Raw genomic sequence first — 19,383 nt, 5'->3', positions numbered from 1 at the left:
GTATTGTTGGTTATTTCAAAGTTTGCCATTTTAGTTGGTATATAGAGATATCTTATTATAGCTTTAATTTGCATCTCCATAGCAACTAATGGTTTTCCTGAGTTTATTGAGCATCCAGTTATTTTCTATGAAATGCCAATGCAATGTGTTGCCCATAGCTAAATTGGATTGGTGGTCTCCCCATGAGTGATTTGTAGTATTGTTTACACAGTTTACATCCAAGTCCTTTGCTAGCTATATGGCTACTAATTCTGTTGTTTGCCTTTTGATTTTCTTAATTTTTTTTTTCTTTGACAAACACAAGTTTTACATGTTGACAGAGTCCAAGTCATTGTTTTTCATTTTATGGGTAGTATTTTTGTATCTTGTTGAAGAAATCATTGCCTACCCTGTGAAAAAAATAGCTAGAAGATAATTCTTCTAGAATCTTTATTGTTTTACATTTAGGTCTGTAATCAGCTTGATTAAGTAATTTCAATATACCATAACCATATACCATAGGAGACAGTTTCTTCTTTATTTTTATAGTGCCCATAAATGTTCTGGCATTATTTTAAAAAGATTTTTAAAACTTATTTGGAAGTTTTTACAGAGTGAGAAGGAGAAATGAGAAGATTTTCCATCTGCTGCAAATGGCTGCTGTGGTCAGAGCTGCAAACCAGGAGGCAGGAGCTTCTTTCTGGGTCTCCTTTGTGGGTGCAGGGTCTCAAGGCTTTGGGCCATTCTCTGTTGCTTTTCCAGGACACAAGCAGGAAGCTGGATGGGAAGTGGAGCAGCTGGGACATGTACGGGCACCCATGTGGGATTCCAGTGATGGCAGGCAGAGAATTAGCCTGTATTACAGCTGTGCTGGCACCAATCTGGCATTATTTAGAAACCCCATCCTTGGGCCTAACATAGACAGTCTAGTGGCTAAAGTCTTTGCCTTGCAAGCCCGGGATCCCATATGGGTGCTGGTTCATGTCCCGGCAGCCCCACTTTCCATCCAGCTCCCTGCTTGTGGCCTAGGAAAGCAGTCAAGGATGGCCCAAAGCCTTGGGACCCTGCACCCATGTGGGAGACCGGGAAGAAGCTCCTGGCTCTTAGCTTCAGATTAGCCAAGCTCCGGCCATTGCAGCTATTTGGGGAGCAAACCAGTGGATGGAAGATCTTTCTCTCTGTCTCTCCTTCTCTCTGTAAGATCTGACTTTCCAAAAAAAAAAAAAATCTTAAAGAGAAGCCCCATCTTCTTCCCATATGACATTCTTGGTCATCAACCTGTTGATGGTATATGCAGTCCTGTCTCTGGGCTATGTGTCCCATTTTAACCATTTTCAAATGTTTTAGATTTCTGATTATTGCATAATCAGGAATGTAAAAGAAAAAACTTCCACTGAAAAGTAAAAGGGAAGATAGGAGAGGTCCCAGTTACGGCAAGTGAAAGAATGTTTGCTTCCAGGTTTGCGTGAAGTTAAGATTTACTTTCAAGTTATAACCAGGGATGGGAATGAGATACACTATTGGTGAACTTCTGCTTGCTAGGCAGGATCATGGGGCTGTTAAGAATAATGACTTCTGTCCTTGGGAACAAATGTCTCAAATGCCCAATTTGGGCCCTGGCATGATGACTCAGTGGCTTAAGCCTTGCCTTGCAAGTGCCAGGATCCCATATAGTCATCAATTCCTGTCCCGGCTGCTCTACTTCCCATCCAGTTCCCTACCTGTGGCCTGAGAAAGACAATGGAGGACGGCCCAAAGCCTTGGGACCTTACATGCATGTGGGAGACCTGGAAGAAGCCCCTGGCTTCGGATACGCTCAGTTCTAGCCATTGTGGCCACTCGGGGAGTGATGCAGTGGATGGAAGATCTGTCTCTCAGTCTCTCCTTCTTTCTGTAAATCTGCCTTTCCAGTCAAAACAAGAAAATTTTGTTGAAATGCCCAGTTGGTATACCGATGAGGCTGAAATCTCTCAAGAGACCGTAGTGTCAGAAAGGGCCTGTTGGGATGGCTGGTGTTTGGGCACAGTGGGTAGAAACTGGATCACTGTTGTTTTGTGGAGTCGGGGTAGGGGGAGGGCAGGGAGGCAAGTGGATGGTGTTGCTTATTTAAAGAAACAGATTCTCAGCTTTGTAACAGATTCTCAGCTTTGTATTAGAGGTCAGCCGACTTGGCGACTTGGCGTAAGGAAAGGGAAGTGTAGCCCAGTTTTTGTTGGACAGCTTGCAGGCTCGTTCTGCCCATAGCAGGTGATCTACAAACCACCATTTCATCATCTGTACAGACCTGTGATCTTGGTGCTGGGCTGGGCCTGAGAATTCATGAAGTTGGCACTTTGCTGGGACACTCTTTTAGACTTTGATAGAAATGATGCACCTTTTCTTTGGTTTATTTTATTTTATTTTATTTTATTTGAAAGAGGAGAGGTTGTCTTTCTGATTTGTCCTCGCTTCCACTCTGCAAATGCCAGGAGCAGAGAACTGCACCTTGGTCTCCTGCCTGGATGCTAAGAGTCCAGGTACTTGAACCATCACCTGCTCCCTCGCGGGTGCAGGAAACTCCATCAGAAGCAGAGTTGAGACATGAACCTGAAGAGCACGGTGCTACGTGGCATCCTAACTCCTGTGCTATGCACCAGGACACCAACTTTGCTGTTGTCGTGTGAAAGCAGTCATGGACAGCACTTGAATGGTGGAGCATTTCTGTGTTCAAATGGAACTAGCCACAGGCACTGCCTTTGTTTCATGGATATGTTTTCTTACATGCCCAACAAAATATTCTTTTTATTTTCCGGCCATTTACAAATGTAAAAATGATCTTTAGTTTATAAACCGCAGACGTGCAGGACCACTGGATTGCTTTGGTCTGTGGGACTGATGGTCGCCCCCTCCACTCTATGGTAGATCATTATTGGCTGACTTGGGCTTGGAAGGGGAAGTGGTGACACTCCTGCTGTTGACAGTGCCTCAGCAAAGGCATTTGGAGCAGCCCTTGAGTTGCTGCTGGGACTCCTGCATCCTCTCACAGAGGACATTGTTCAGAGTCTGGCTCCTCCACTTTTGACCCCGCTGCCTGCCCATGCACACCCTGGGACGCAGCAGCTGATGACTTAAGTCCTTAGATCTCTACCACTCCTGTTGGCGACCTGGATCGAGTTCCTAACTCCTGACATTGGCTGGACTCTGCTCCATCTGTTTCTTGCTATCTCTCTGCCTTCAAAAGAAAAAAACAAAAGATCTAATACTTCCATACCTCACCAGCTCACTTGTAAGGAGTCTGTGAAACATAAGGCCATATTATCTGGTTAATAAACTATTACTGTTCGTTACTCATGGTGAGAATCCAAATGCTAGCCATCTGAAAAAGCCAGGATAGGACTGTGTGGTGCTTCAGGCCTAGAGTAGAGTTGATGAGAGCTCAACCAAGGCAGTGGGATGCAGTGATGGAACGTTGAACAAGGCAGTGTTGGTTCTCCTGACCACTCTGCCTGCCTGGTTACTCCACCCTGTGCCCTTCCTATGGCGTGGCCCTGACTTGCAGGCTGCATTAGGGGCTGAGTGTTGAGTGTCTGGACAGGCCAGCTGGCCCCTCTGCCCAGGTTCAGCCCCCAAGCCAGCAAGGAGAGATGGGCAGTATCCAGGTGGTGTGAGAGTTGGTGCTGGGGTCTCTCCTCACTTGCTGTGCCATGCGAAGAGTTTTTTCTTTTTGGTCTGTCTGTATTCAAGGAGGCTTTGAACTCAGAAATCTGCCTTTGTATGATCCCCAGCTTAGGGTAGACAGTTTCTCTTGACCAATAGCTTAATATTTATGATTTTAAAAAAATTGCAGAATCCCAAGGTCCTTTGCATATCTAATCACCTTGCTGACCATCCAATCCTTGGTGGCTGTGTTTGTGGCGGGACAGATGAACCCAGCTGGAGTCCGTGACCCAGCAGGACAGCATGGTATGCCATGAAACCTTTGACATCCCGTTTCACAGGCCTCCATTCAGCTTCCCTGATGTTTGGACTCGATTCTCCTCGTGACAGATGGCCTACCCTGTGATTGGTCAACCTCTGCAGTCACATGAACCAAGTCCCATAATAAATCCCCTTCATCTGTGCACGTTCTTTTGGTCTTTCTGGAGCACCTAGCCCCAGTTGTCAGGACTGGGACAGGCTGAAGCCAGGAGCCGCTTCTGAGTCTCCCGCTCAGGTGCAGGGCCCAAGTACTGCCCTTGGGCCAACTGCTGGTGCTGCTGCTTTTTCCAGGGCATTAGCAGGGAGCTAGACTGGAAATGAGGCAGCTGGACGTGAACCAGCACCCTTGTGGCATGCTGACATTGCAGGTGACCGCTTTATCCACTTTGCCACAACACAAGCCCCAGGATAACCTCACTTAACTTTCTTCTAAAGAACCCAAACCTCACCACCCCCTCACAGTGCCCTTCTCTCACCTCTTCTGAGATGCCCTGTCTTTCTTCTATCTGTGCTCTCACATCTCCTAATCTTTCATCATACTGTCTTGTATCCATTCTGTCTCTGCTGTGTCCAAATCATCATCCTTCAAATAGTTTGTTCCCTCCACACTTGAAAACGTTCCATCCCTTCCCCCTCAACAACAAAAGCGCCTCTCCACACTTCCTCCGCTCCCACCTTCCTCTCCACCCTGTTTTCTAGAACCAGCTTTGGGGGAACTTTTTTGTGCTTGCTGTCTCTTTGCCTCGTATGTTACCTCTCATGCTCTCTGCGGTTTGGGCACTATCATTATCCAAACAGCACTGTGCAAACTCGGTAAAGCACCAGGCCCACCCAGTTGCGCTTTGCTGAATGCAGCAGGCACCTGGATCTTTTTGTATTTGACCTTGTGGCAACACTTGGTACCCTTGCTTGAAGTGCTGTTCTCCCTCCCCTCCCCTGTAGTGCTACCACATTCTTCTGGAGTTCCCCCTTCCTGTTTTTCTGGCTATTCCTCCTCCTGTCTGCATTACAGGAAATAATGGATTTCCTCGTGGAGCCTTCTGTCATCTCTCTCTATGCAAATTTCATCATGCCATCGACTCAGGGGCCCAGCCTAGGCAAATGACTTACGAATGTACTTCTCACAGCGCCACCCACCCCTCCACCCGAGCTGCAGATGGTAGCTGCTCAGGGCCTGAAGCGGCATGGAGAAAAAGATTTGGAACATTCAACGAGGCATGAAGTGTACGATCTTGCTTTTACCTTTTTGAAAACAGCGTCACGCAGCAGGCATTTGCTAGGATGTCCCTTGGGACACCTGCATCTTAGTGTCTGGCTTCTGGTCCCGCACAGTTTCCTGCTGATGTGCACTGTGGGAGGCAGCAAGTACTTGAGCTCCACGTATGCCCGTGCGGCAGCCCTAAAGTGAGCTCCTGGCTCCTGGCTCCTGGCATCAGACAGACCCAAAGCTGGTAGCTGTAGACATTTTGGAAGTGAACCAGACAATGGTACATTTGTCTCTCTCTATATATATATATCCCTGCCCTGTGCAGAATAAGCAGTAAGGAGACAGAAGTGGAAGCAGAGACTCTAGGAGCTCAATCAAGTTAGATGTCCGAGATTTACTCCGTAGCCTTCTCAGACTGCATTGCTGTGGTGTCCAGCAACACCCTCTGTCCAGCACCATCACCTCACTCTCTCCTTTCCAGTTCACCATTGTGCACTCTGGCCTTCTGAATATAGTAGCTAGAGAACATCTGATATCCTCCCTGGCTAATATTCCTTTTGGTGCTTCCCATTCCTTGAGGGTGCTGCCCGGAGAATCTCTGTGTTTGTCCCTGGAAGACTGTCTCAGTTTGGCCTTGGTGCACCTCTCCAAGCAATGTCTTGTTTCCCTCCATTCACTTCCGTGTTGCTCTACCATCTGCTGCCCCGGTCTCTGCTACCCCGACCCCTGTCATCCGGTCACCTGTTTTTGCAAGGTCTAGGCAGATATAGCACTTTGAGGAAAAATGTTTCATAGCATGTCACCCTGGTTTAGATCAGAAATGCCTTGTGTTCTTGCAAAACCAGGATTTTTTACCTGTGGTGAGATTATCTTAAATTCCAAATATACAGTCATGTATAAGATTTTGTGATAGCTACTAACTGTGACAGGCAGGACAATATTAGCATTTTCCATGGTGTGTGGCGAGGGGGTGGGTTTTCTTTAGGTAATGAACTTTTGCCAAGTATGGAATCTGCCAGGCAGATGGCAGGGCAGTTGTTGCTGTGTCCAGTCTAGTAGCTTCCCCTTCAGGAACCTTCCACTGTGTAGCAGAGGCCCAGCCACATTCTAGTGGCTCGGGCGGCAGGGGTCCAAACACCGGGCCATCATCTACTGCTTTCCCAGGCTCAGGAGCAGGCAGCTGCATTGGTCTCCCATCCAAGTACTAACCAGGCCCGACCCTGCTTAGCTTCCGAGATCAGACGAGATCGGGTGTGTTCAGGGTGGTATGGCTGTAGACAGGCAGCAGCACTGGAAGCAGAGCAACCAGCTTGTGCTCTCATATGGGATGCTGGTGTTGCAAACACCAACTTAGGCTGTTAGGCCACACTGGCAATGCACCCTCACTCCCCATGTTTGCTTTAGTTAATGATTGCACCTTCAGTGCCTCCCACCCTATGTGATGGTTTCCAAGGCACAGGAGAAAGACTGATTGCATAGTTTGGGGAATGTTAGATTTCTGTTTTTGAATGGGTGTGACAGTGCGTTTTATCACTGCAAGCACTCTTCTTTGGGTGCATTCTGAAACATTTTGTCTATAAAGCCTTTGTGGTTCCAGGGACGTCTTCCCTTTCTTGATCAGTTTTTTTTTTTTTTTTCCGGTTAATTCATGGTCCCTCTCTATCCTGTCTGTGCCTTTTATTTAGTCCTAGGTGACAGCCTTATGGGTAATGGAACCTGATCCTTTGATATGCTGTTTTCTAGGCTTTCTGTCTTCCCCTCTGACACCCCTCCCCTCCACTCTGGTATTTTCCAGGGTGCACTAACTGGAGCCAACTTGGTTCTCTCTGTGTAATTGGTCCATGACTTGATTTAAGGGGATCCTCACATTTTTATTTCCCAGTGCTCTTAAATTTTCTTGGCCTTTTTGGCTCCAGCGACACACTATGCTGAATCTTCTGTGTCTCAAACCCAAGTTGTCATCCTGGCCCTGTCTCCAGAGTTAGCTATTTCTGTCCTCGGTGCCAGACACCAAGATGGGAATGCTCAGATCAGCTTTCCCACCCCCATCACTCCCGATTCTCCCAATTCTTCCTGCCAAGATCCTCTGACATTTCTCCTTTCTGTCTGCCCATGTCACCCAAGGAGGACCGGTGGGGGCCTGGTGTGTGGATGGAATGTGTCGCTGGGGTCTCTGCCATCCTCCTCTCTGGCAATGCCAGGGAAGCAGGCTGAGGGTCAGCCTCAGTCCTCCTTCTGTCTTGAAACTTAATGATGCTTCCTGCCACCAACTTTCTTGCTTTAATCTTCTTGCGCCTTCTGTTCAGAGGGTTAAGTTAGATATACTTCTCAGATCGTAGCCTGCTGTCCTCTTTGTCTCTGCCCTTGGGTTTTCTGATTGATTTCCCTTTTCTTATTCTGTTGGAACAATTTGAATGTGTGTGTATATATGTATGGCAGTGTTATTAAAATATGTGATTTGTTGTGGTTGCTTTATGTGAATTGTGCTCTAGGCCCCATTTTTTTTCAAGTTTTTCTTATTTGAAAGGCATATTTTCTAGAGAAGAAGAGAGAGAATATCTTCAATGTGTTAGTTCACTCCCCAAATGGCTGCACTGGCCAGAACTGAGCTGATCCGAAGCTGAGAGCCAGGAGCTTCTTTGGCTCTCCCATATGAGTGCAAGGTCCAAACACTTGGACCATCCTCAGCTGCTTTCCCAGTCCATTAGCGGGGACTCAAACAGGCGTCCATATAGGATGCCAGCACTGTGGGTGGAAATTTAGCATGTTTCGCCACAGTGCTATTCGCTCTAGATCTCATTTTACTTCACTTTATTTTATACATTTCACTGCTCTTCTGATCTGCCAGTGATCCACTGTAAACAAGTAGTGTTTCTAACCACTGTTTCTCCTTTAATTCGTGTCCTTATCTGTGCTTATTAGAGTTTAATACTTGTCTCCATATGCATTAGTTAAGCTTCAAGTATTTCATAAATTACCTTGCTCATATGAATGATATATTATTGTGGTGTATTCTATATTGTGTTTTTCTGTTGCAGAGTAGTGAGATTTTTCCGGAAGTTATTGCCAGCCTTTATGAAGTTTCATTAATTCTCTTGGTTGTCTATTAACTTTTTTTTAGGATTACGTTGAACCACACAGCATTGGTGATGTTTGATCATTTTTGCCTGCAAAACCTGTGGTTTCCAATGAATGATTCATCCTAGCAAATGATCATACAACTGTGATAGCTTGATTGCATTCTCTGTTTTTTTTTTTTTTTCTTAGATTTGTCAGAACTTCTGGCTCATGTTACATAGTGGTAGTGAGAATCCTGTAGATTTCATGTGAACTGTAATATTTTTCCCATGTTCTTGCTTCAGAGATGCTTCCTCTAAGTTCTCTGCTACCAAAGTTGTAATGAAATTTTTTCCATCCTTATTCAAATTATAGCAGCTGTTGAATTGTATCAAATATCTCTGTTGCGAGAAGTATATAATTTTTCTTCTTTACTACATAAAAATGATTTTGTTGAAGTACGTAGATTTTATTGGGATAAACGCTCAACTATGACTTATTTTAAAAATATATGATTGAAGGCCTGACACAGTAGCCTAGTCCTCTCCTTGCACACTGCCAGGATCCCTTATGAGTGCTGGCTCATATCCCAGCATCTCAACTTCCCTTCCAGCTCCCTGCTTGTGGCCTGGGAAAGCAATCAAGGACAGCCCAAAGCCTTGGGATCCTGCACCAGCATGGGAGACCCGGAAGAAGCTCCTGGCTTCAGTTCAGCTCAGTTCTGGCTGTTGCGGCCACTTTGGGAGTGAACCAGCACATGGAAGATCTCTCTTTCCTTCTGTAAATTTGACTTTGCGATAAAAATGAATCTTTAATATATCGTTGAATATTTTAGCTAGGATTTGATGCTAGGTCTTCACATGGCCTTGTCCTGTATCTTCTAATAGTCCTCACGTAGCTTAGGAATCAGGGTGGCAGAGTTTAGTCTCATTAAATAAGTTATACCACTCTCATTTACATTTTCTGGAACAGTTTTTGTATGGCAGGCATCAAATGTTTCCTTCTTGCAAGATAGAACTCAGAGCTGGCACAGTGGCTCAGCAGGTTGGACCGCCACTTACAGCATGCATGTCCCATATCAGCTGCATTGCGTCCCAGCCACACCACTTCCGACCCAGCTCTTTTCTTCCTCATGGTACTGTCGCGTAAGGGCCTCAATGGTGGAGATTTTGGTCTGCATTGTTCACTAATGTGTCCTGTTACCCCAAGGAGAACCTGGGATATATTTAGTGCTCAGTAAATAAAATCAGACATGCAAGTCTTCAATGAACTTTCCCCATGGTGCTTGCATTGTGGCACAGCAAATTAAGCCACTGTCTGTGACCCAGATGAAGCTCCCGGCTTCAGCCTGGCCCAGCCCTGACTGTTGTAGCTATTTGAGAAGAGAACCAGCAAATGGTTCCTCTTTCTTAACTCAGCCTTTCAAATAGATTTAAGAACTTGGCCTGCAATTTAGACTTCCTGCCGCCACATGGCAGCAGAGATGTGCTGGGCTGTGAACCCTCTTCCTCTTGGCTACATTCTCCCAGGTCCAGGAAGTTATCTTCTTTGCATGTTCTGCTGAGACTGTCTAGGAGTGGTGCTCCCTGGAACCGGGCACAGGAGAGGCCATTTCCTGGCTTCCCTGGCTCTGCCATGTCCCGATCCCCTCGTAGAGTCAGTTGGTGGGTGGTGGAGAACTGTGTGCTCAGATCGCTCCGTGCTTGCTTTCCTGATGGTTTTAATTTCACTGTCTCATGACTGAGATTCCTTGCCGTCGTTGGAGAAGATTCGCGCTCTGCTGCACATACGTTGGATGCTGCGTAGCAGGGGTCTTTACAGAGGTTCAGTCTGGTCAGGGATTGTCCTGGGAAATGTGGACAAGTCCCGTGACCTCTGGGGGCTTTCAGACCCCTGTCCCTGCTACCACTTACTCTCTGCCAAACCAGGAAGGGAATCAGAGCAGGAGCTCTGCAAGGATCTTTTTGTTTCCCAGCAGCAAACACAAATGTAGAAATTATGCTGTTATTATTACTGGGTGTCTTCCTCCCCCCCCCCCATTTGATAGGGAGCTATTCCAGACAGTTCTCATCTGGTGTTTTGCTTAATTTGCACACAATGATTAATTTACACACAAGCTCAGCTCCGCTCCCTTGGCAACACTTAGCAACTGCCTGCTTCCAGAAAGTAGTTAAGGCAGATGGTTGAACAGGACGTTATCCTAGCACAGGCTAAGAGAGCAGAGAAGTAGGGCTGTGACGCTGTTGTCTGGGCATACATCTCCTTGTGACTTGCAATTCTTTTAAGCATTGTTTTATTTGGAAGGCAGAAGTACAGAGAGAGAGATCTTTCACCCACCGACCCACTCCCCAAATGACCACAAGAGACAGGACCAGCAACTTGGAACTTCATCTGGGTCTCCCACATGGGTGGCAGGGGCCCAGGTACTTGAGCCATCTTCTGTTGCTTTCCCAGGTGCATTAGCAGGGAGCTGAATTGGAAGTGGAGCTGCTGGGACTTGAACCAACACATCACAGGCCGCAGCTTCACCTACTGCACCGCACAGCCAGCCCTGCAGTTTTCTTTCAGTGTCTCACACCCTCTTGTCTGTGTTTCTCCCAGCACCACAGCTGTAGTGACTTCTTCTGGAGGTTTGTGCCAGCTGGATCCTTAAAGAATTATTTTTTTTTTGAGTGCTTACTTTGTTGCAGAACAGGGCTGAAAGAACCTCATTGAATTCTTCAGATTTTTTTTAAGGGGTGGCATTTCCACATACAGATTCCAGAGAGGGTCTGGTGGCTGCAAAGGCGGTCGGTGGCAGGAGTGCAGCTGGAGACCCTGGGCTGCCTGTGTCTGGGCGGCTGGCCCCACCCCAGAGTTTCTCTGACCAGAGCCACTTGTTACCTCCGTCAGTGCTGAAGACAGCCAGTGATTGTGATGGAGTTCAAAGACAGGTGCGCTGGAATTGTTTTCAGATTTCAGATGCTTTTATATTTGACTGTATTTGTCTAGATGCCAGGGGTTGGAACATCCCTAAGATCTATAAACTGGATGTCTAAGATGGTCCCCTCAGTGGTACTCAGGAAGTTTGGCAACATGGGATCAAGGTAGAACTTGCATTTGGGGATTAGAGATGCTCGGCCTGCACTGTATGTTAGGAGAAAGCTCCAGTGTGAACCAGCTCGGCCCCTCCACTCGCTTCAGAAGTGACTGACGGGAAGGGTGTAGGAGTGATGAGGAGGGGCAGCCCGGGTTGTGTTGAGTGAGGGAGTTGCTGAGGGCTGCTGGAGGTCAGCGCTGAGGGCCGCTGAAGGTCGATGCTGAGGGCTGCTGGAGGTCAACACTAATGGCTGCTCGAGGTTGGTGCTGGAGGTCAACGCTGAGGGCTGCTGGAGGTCAACGCTGATGGCTGCTCGAGGTTGGTGCTGGAGGCTGGCGCTGAGGGCTGCTGGAGGTCGGTGCTGGAGGTCAACGTTGAGGGCTGTTGGAGGTCGGTGCTGAGGGTTCCTGGAGGTCAGCGCTGAGGGCTCCTGGAGGTTGGCGCTGAGGGCTGCTGGAGGTTGGTGCTGAGGGCTGCTGGAGGTTGGCGCTGAGGGCTGCAGGAAGTTGGCGCTGAGGGCTGCTGGAGGTTGGCACTGATGGCTGCTGGAGGTCGGCGTGGAGGAGCCGGGTCCTGTGGAGGGCTGGTCCTCTCTGACAATGACATCTCAGAGCAGTGGCTCTCAGGTCCTTGAGAACAGTGCCCCAGAGTTATGAGGAGTTTATACACACCCTGGGTTGACAGCCATGCTGGCTCAAGTACTTTGGCTGCTGCCACCCACACAGGAAACCGAGGTTGAGTTCCCAGGTGCTGGCATTGAGTTCCTAGGTGCTGCCCAGCCCTGGTTGTTGCGGGAATTTGGGGAGCTGAACCAGTGGATGGGAGCTCTTTGTCTCTTCTCTGTACTTCTTTGCTTTTCAAGTGTTTAAGTCCCTGAGTCTGGACCCAAGCCATTAGAGCACAGGTCTTCCTTCTAAGCTGGTGGTCAAATCCCGGCTTAGCCTAACTTGGGTTTTTCCTTCCCCCCGTAATACACAGAGCACAGCTTCCGTGCCTGAGTTCAACCCTGCCTGGGGGCTCCTTCCTGCTCGCTGCATTCCAGGCTGCAGCAGGAGGCGGGGTGCCCCATTAGGGTGTGGGCTGTCTGTTCCACTGTGTCCTGGAGGCTCTGGAGGCTCAAGGAGTTGGATGGGAGCACAAGGTGGACTGGGAAGAGGTGGAGGTCAAAGTCACTGAGGACAAGGATGCTCAAGTATCCAGAGTGACGCCTTGTGACTGCCTGCAGGGCCTCAGCTGTGCCAAGGAGATTCCTGATGCCGAGCTTACTGGGACATGTGTGTCTGTATTCCCCATCGTCATCCTGTGACGCGGGGCTGTCATGACCCGTAATTAGCCAGGTGACAGTCTGATACCCAGCCAGCTTTAGCTCAGATCCTCCTGACCCTGCCATGCATCGTGTTTTCCCTTGGCTGGGTTGTGCAAGCCACCTTGGCCCTGGATCATGGTGCAGACCCGATTACTCCCGTGCATTTCCTTCATTTCCCAGTGACCTCCTTTTTGTGGTTTTCAACATGTCCTTCATGTCAGGACCTGCTCCTCTGCCCACCCGCTTCCCAGCTTGCCTCTCTGGGAGCCACTGCTCAGTTGGAGAGTCCTTGTGTTCTTGCCCTGTTCCTTCTGGCCTGTGTCTAAGTGACAACACGCTCCATGCTGTACTTAACCCATGATGAGGCCTGTCTGATGTCGGCAGTGAATGCCAGAACCATGAGTAGTACCAAGCCCTGAATGTACGATGTACTTGCCCACACAGACATACCTGTGATAAGATGCAACTTGTGAGTTAGATGCAGTCCCAGGTTAACTACAGTAGCTAATAATAAAATAGAACAGTTATAACAACATACTCCAATAAAAGATAGGTGAGTGTAATCGCTCTCAAAATATCTTCCTGTGCTGTGTTCACCCTTGTTCCTGCTGTGCTGTGCCTACACAGTGGGATACAATGAGGAGTCTGTCTTAGGTGTGGTGAGTTAGGCATGGCTACCCTACCAGCTGCCATATAGGCAAGTGCTGTGGTACTGCCTCTAGCAGTCTGATAACTGCTTTCAACTGCTAACTGCTCTTCGAATAAATGCCATAAATCATAAACTAAAAGCTTACAACGTTATAAATGAATCTGGGACTCCCTGTCCTAAAATCCAAGTCTTCTGAACTGCTTGGGCTGGCCTCCTGGCAGCCTCCCTCTGCACCACAGCATCCTGTGTTGTGTTGTTGGTGATCACAGTGTGTCCAAGGCTAGTGTGGTGGTGCATGTCGCCTGCAGATCCAGGGCCTGTCAGCTGGAGGTGCTGCAAAGGAAGGAGTGAGGCAGCCTGCAGTTTCATCCCCGCCGCTCAGAGCAGCGTGCCATTGAAAAATCTGAAATTTCTCCATTTAATGCTTTCAGACCGTGGTTGGCCACAGGTCGCTGAAAACCGCAGAAAACAAAACCACAAATACTGTGCACCCCCATGCCAGTGCTACACCTGTTGTGCAAGTCTTCAACCTTGCAGTGAGTAGGAAATGAGTTTCCCAGACTCCTTCCACTGCATAATAACTGTTTTGCCTGCAAACTGGGTTGGCTGTGGGAATATAAAACAGAATCCCATCCCTTGTGGAATTCGTGTCCAAGGGAAAGAAAGCTATTTTCTCAGAAGAGGTTGTAACGTCTTGGTGGCGGAGAATAAGGTAAAGACATCAGTGGTAACTTGAAAATTTGAAGCCCGCAAGGCATTGCCTTGGCAATTCATTCACCTATAATCGCTGAAATCTAGCTCATCTAGTTTTATGTCTTGCACTCTCATAACCTGTTGGGTTTTTTGTAGTTTATTCTGATCCTTGCGAGTGAAATCACTTTTAATTATTTTGAGTTTTGCGTTGCTAAGGAGACAAAGAGGAGGTTGGGAAGAGCTGGAAAACAAAATGCATTTTTTTCTTCATCCCTAAGAATCCTGTGCAAATACTGTGTGAGAGAAGGGAGGATTTTGTGTGATCCAGGAGGGAGACTATGCCCTCGGCAACCGTGGGGCTTTAGGGTCCTGTCTCTGGGACATATCTGATGTAGTGAGGACATGTCACACCTTGGGGAAAGGTTCCAGCTAGGGTGTCAGTCATCAGGCAGTGTCAGTCGGTATGAATTTGAAATGAGGACTTGCGATTCAGTCGCGTACAGGCTTGTCAGCAACCTTCAAGCATAAGAAAAGTGTGGGTGTGTGAACGCGTGCTCAAGCACACGTATGCGTGTGTGTGGTATATTTTTGGTCATGTTCAAGATGGAAGCATAACAAAGATTCGTTTCCCTGGTCTTTGTGACAGAAGGGAGAAAGCCTGAGTCAATTCTTTGGCTCGGAGGCCGGTGTTGTAACGGCACAGTGGGTTAACCTGTCTCCTACAATGCTGATATCCCAGATGGGTGCTGGTTCGAATTTTGCCAGTTTTGCCTGGAAAGGCAACTGAGGTTGACCCTACTGCATGGAGCATTGCCACCCCTGTGGAAGACTAAGGTGAAACTCCTGGCTTCTGCTTGGCCTAGCAGTAACAGTTGGCGCTTAAATGGGGTGTGACCCAAAGGATGAAAAATCTCCATCTCTCCTTCTGTTTGTTTTTAATGATGCTTTTAAAAAATTACATATAAAATCTATAAAAAGTAAATATCCAAAAGTTAAGACGTTTTGCCTATCTATTTTTTTCTTTTTTCTTTTCTTTAGTACTTTGCTGCTTTCTTTCCTGTTTGTGAATCTCTGAATCCTGTTTTCCTGCCCCAGAAAGCAGTAGTTCTCTAATAACTGACACCACGGGCTCTCTGCTTCGAGGTGAATCCAGTCTGGTGCTTGGCAGAGCTGGGGAGACATTGAAAGTGAGATAGCCTCGCTGGAAAAATTCCTTGCGGATTTGTGGTTTGAAGGCAGGAGGCTTTGAGGAATGAAATTCCGTGCCTGCTTCCCAACTCCCATGTTTGGAAAATAGCTGTATTTTACACCAGCTCAGTGACTGTTGTGGCTTGGCTGACTTCCTCAAAAGTTCACACGTTGAGAACTTAATCCCTGAAGTTCCCATCTTGATAGAGCTGGGAGGTGGAGGCTGTTGGGAGGGGTGATGATTGGGGTGCCATGAAGGTAGGGGACCTTGTGGAGAAGGTAGTGGCTTTGTGGAAGATGCTTGTGCTGCTGTGCCACGGGATGCTTGCGCTGTGCTCTGAGAGCGGGAGTGTCATCGCAGACCATGCTCCTGGTCATCCCGAACTCTAGAACCATGAGTCCCAGAAGCTGTTGTGTGTGGCTGACCTAGACCATGGCCTTTCTATTACACGGCTGCGGAAGAGGAAGTTACTTTAGTTTCCGCTCACCAAACCTTTGATGTTCTCTGGGAGCTTTTTGCTCAGTGGAGTGACAGTAGCAAACACGTCCGCTGTAAACAGTTGGGCAGTTGCAGAACCGGCACGCTGGCTAACCGTGAGCCATTTCTGTTGGCCTGGTCCTAGAGAACCTTCTGTCTTCCCGGAGGCTGATCTTGCTGCAGGTGGTGACTTTGTTGTGGTCGTACTCTGTGCTGCATGGGTTTCAAGGGCCCCAGCTCTCCCAGGGCTTCCTCCCAGAGCTGGACCTGTGGTTGCCTGGCAGGCCCTTCTTAACTCATATCCTGTGAACATTTATGAGTAGCCAAATCCAATCTGTTTGATCTCTGCCTTCGACACAAGCAACAGCTGCTTGTTCCCAAACCAGATGCACTGCATCCGTTCAGCGTGCACATTGATTTCGACTTGTGAAACTGGATCCTGGAGACTTCTGATGATTTCCATGTCTGAACTTGTTGGGAATGATTTGTAATTTCTCGGCTGGATTGTATTTGACTTTCTAGAGTTTTTCAAACTGATGCCTGGAAGCCTTGGCAGGATTTCGCAGAGGCACTTCCCCAGCAACATGAAGTTGCCAAGCTTTTAGATGATGATATTCCATTTGCACTTTCTCCCAGGATCCTGTTTTCTTGTTAAAAGTATCCTCCTCTGTATGAACTGAGTCCAGGCCTCCCACAGCAGGTGGTAGGAACCAGGTTCTGGGACCGAGGGTCTGTGTTACTAGGCAGCTGGAGTCAGGAGTCAGAACTGGGCCTTCCAAGTGAGGAGTGGGCATCCCCAGCTGACATCCTAGCTGGAGTTAAACACCTTCCCCCTGTGGGACATGTGCCACTAACGCTTGTGCTGGCAACTACCATTGCCAAGCATTTGTACTCATCTTTTCTCTCTTTTTCTCTGTTTCACGCTATACTGCACCACACCGCACCACACACCCCACACTAAACCAAACACACCACACCATACACACATAACACCCATACACACGTAACACCCAACACACTCCACGCCACACCATTCCACACCACACCACACTAAACCACACCAAACTAAACCACACCATGTCATACCACAATACACCACATTACACCACGCACACCATAATTTGACTTTTTGGACAGTCTCACTTTAGTTCAGGAAATGTTAGTGGAATATTTGAACTTTGTAGGCCATGAAACTTGGCCTAGTAGACAAGATCAGAAGTTTGGATTGCGGCAGGAAATCAGTATCAGACAGATGAGCAAACCAGGCAAAGAAGTCTAAAATGTGTACTGAAGGGCCGGCTTCCTCCATGAGCAGGGGTTCCTGTCCAGCTGCTCTGTTTCCTGTCCAGCTCTCTGCTGATACACCTGCGAGGAGCAGTTGAGGATAGCCCAGCTGGTGAAGCCCCTGACTCCCATGTGGGAGACCCGGATGAAGCTCCTCGTGAGTGAGCCAGCAGTAGAGGGCATTTCTGTCCTTCTCCTTCTCTAAATTTCAAATAAATGATTTACAAAAATGCTTGGAAAAAACAGGCCTACAGATAGATGAAGGAGAACCTATGGCTTTGTCCAGTTGTTCAACTGTTAAAACTGTGATAGGAAGAAGGATTAATGTGAGAACGGTGAGCTGGCAAACGGATAAATTTAATGGATGTAAACGGCAAATGGGTATTTGGAAAGTGATAGGATGCAGCCTTAGATTCATTTTAGGAAATGAAGACTCATACATATTTCTAACAATAGTTAAGGTTAGGAGAGACTAATATGTAAGGATGATAGCAATGCAAATTAGTCGTGTAAACACATTGCAAATCCCAGATAAGTGAAATTGCCTTCCCAGACACAATGCCCTTTGGCTGATAATAGTAGAAACTCAATTAACTGTGCAGGTGTGTTTGTGTGTGTGCATATACCTTCCTCTTTTTTTGAAAAACATAGATGCATGCTGTGCATATAATGTACATGAATATATACATTACCCTGTGCAGCTGTGTTGTGCTTTTTTATGACTGTGATATATTTCATCACACAAAGATGTGAAGATGTGTAGCATGTGTTTAACTTGACCCCTGTGTGAGAACATGTCGTGCTAACCAAGTTCCAGCCTGAGCCTGGCTAAACCTCTGCCACGGAAGGCAGCAGTCATGGGAGTTACTTTTGCAGTGTTTCTGGTTCCTTGGAAAACCTGAGACATCTTCTAATGCCGCAGTGTTTCTCACAAAGCCATTTATGGAGGTCAACACCCAAGTGAAAAAGCAGACAAGAACATGATTGTTTACGAAGACTTCAGCTGGGGGACCCTTTAATCATTTGCTTCCTTAGGGTCTTTAATGAGGTGTTTGAATGTCCTTTTGAGCATCCATCAGTCTTGCTGGTGACTCAGGTGCCCATACTGAGTGAGCCCTCTTCCCCTCACACAGAGGAACCCTTGTGGTATTGATGGAAAGCTCAGAACCATCATGGCCGTTGAGGCCAAGGTTAACCTGCTAGGAAGCACAGGGCCAATGGGTTGTGGAAGTGGCCTGCTGGATTAGCTGGTTTGTGATCCATTCTGAATCAGGCCCTTTGTACTTGTCTTTTGTTCAGTTCAAGTTGTGTTGCTTAATTTCATGAAGTTCTTCCAAATAATGACTAGGGTGATTAGTTTGAAGGTATTTATTCTGATGGAAAATGAAAATTAAAAAATGACTCTGGTGCCAGCAGTGTTTGAAATCCATGCATGCAGGAAAAATTGCCTAAAACTTCATAGGAAAAGTATTCTGTGGAAACTGTGCAATGGATTTTGATCCACTGCATAGTGCTTATTTTTAAGGTTTATTTGTTTCTGCTGGAAAGGCAAATTTACAGAGAAGAGATCGAAAGAGCTTCTGTCCATTGATTCACTCCCCAAGAAGTTGCAAGGTTGGAGTTGAGCCGATCCGAAGGCAGGAGCTTCTTCCAGGTCTCCCATGCTGGTGTAAGACCCCAAGGTCTTGGGCCATCCTTGACTGCTTTCCCAGGCCTCAAACAGGGAGCTGGATGGGAAGTGGGGCTGCCAGGATTAGAACTGGTGCCCATATGGGATCCTGGTGTTTTCAAGGTGAGACCTTCAGCCACTGAGCCATTGTGTCTGGCCTACACAGTGTGTTTTGCAGTGCTGATTCAGTTGGGTGCGATTGGTAAAGAGAACATCTGATGTCCATAACAAAACACGAGTTGTGGGACTGGCACTGTGACACTTCAGGTTAAGCTACTGCCCACAGTGCTGGCATCTCGTGTGGGCATTGGTTTAAGTTCCATCTGCTCCACTTCTGATTTGATCTACTGCTAATGCAACTGAGAAAGCAGGAAAAGACGGTCCAAGTCTGTGGACCCCCTGGGAGGATTGGATTGAATTCTAAACTATTGGCCTTGGTCTGGCCCAAGGTGTTTACGCGGGGAGTGAAACAGCAGAGGGGAGATGTCTCTCTTCTTCCCCCGCTTCCTCCTGCTTCTTTCTCTCACTCTCTGTCGTGCACACACTCTCTGTAACTCTGCCTTTCAAATAAATGTCCAAAAAAAGGGACATTGTTTCAAATGTCATTTCTCCAGAATGGTAAAGCTTTATGTTTTTAAACAGCATTGTGAAAAGTGAGGTATATTTTCCATTATGATCTGAGAGAGAAATGGAGAAATATGGCACTGCCATCTGCTAATTTACTTCCTAAATGCCTGCATCCACTGGGGCCAGGCCAGGTCAAAGCTCGGAGTCAGACTCAGAATTTCTCGGTGGGCAACAAGGCCTCAGACAGCTGAACCATCGCCACTGCCTCCC

At 47.4% G+C, this 19,383-nt stretch overlaps 1 protein-coding gene and 1 pseudogene across 4 annotated transcripts in view; one reads left to right on the top strand and one right to left on the bottom strand.

Annotated features, from left to right (window-relative positions):
* Positions 1-19,383, top strand: part of ARHGAP44 (Rho GTPase activating protein 44) — a 129,725-nt gene that overhangs the window by 21,847 nt on the left and 88,495 nt on the right. The window lies entirely within an intron of this gene.
* Positions 6,290-6,422, bottom strand: LOC121170537 (annotated as a pseudogene).

This window comes from Ochotona curzoniae, unplaced genomic scaffold (genome assembly GCF_017591425.1).
Source record: "Ochotona curzoniae isolate NIBS_2020 unplaced genomic scaffold, NIBS_Ocur_1.0 scaffold_2453, whole genome shotgun sequence".
NCBI lineage: Eukaryota > Metazoa > Chordata > Mammalia > Lagomorpha > Ochotonidae > Ochotona > Ochotona curzoniae.
The sequence above is the reverse complement of the archived record's forward strand: the minus strand, read 5'-3'. Positions and strand labels throughout refer to the sequence as shown.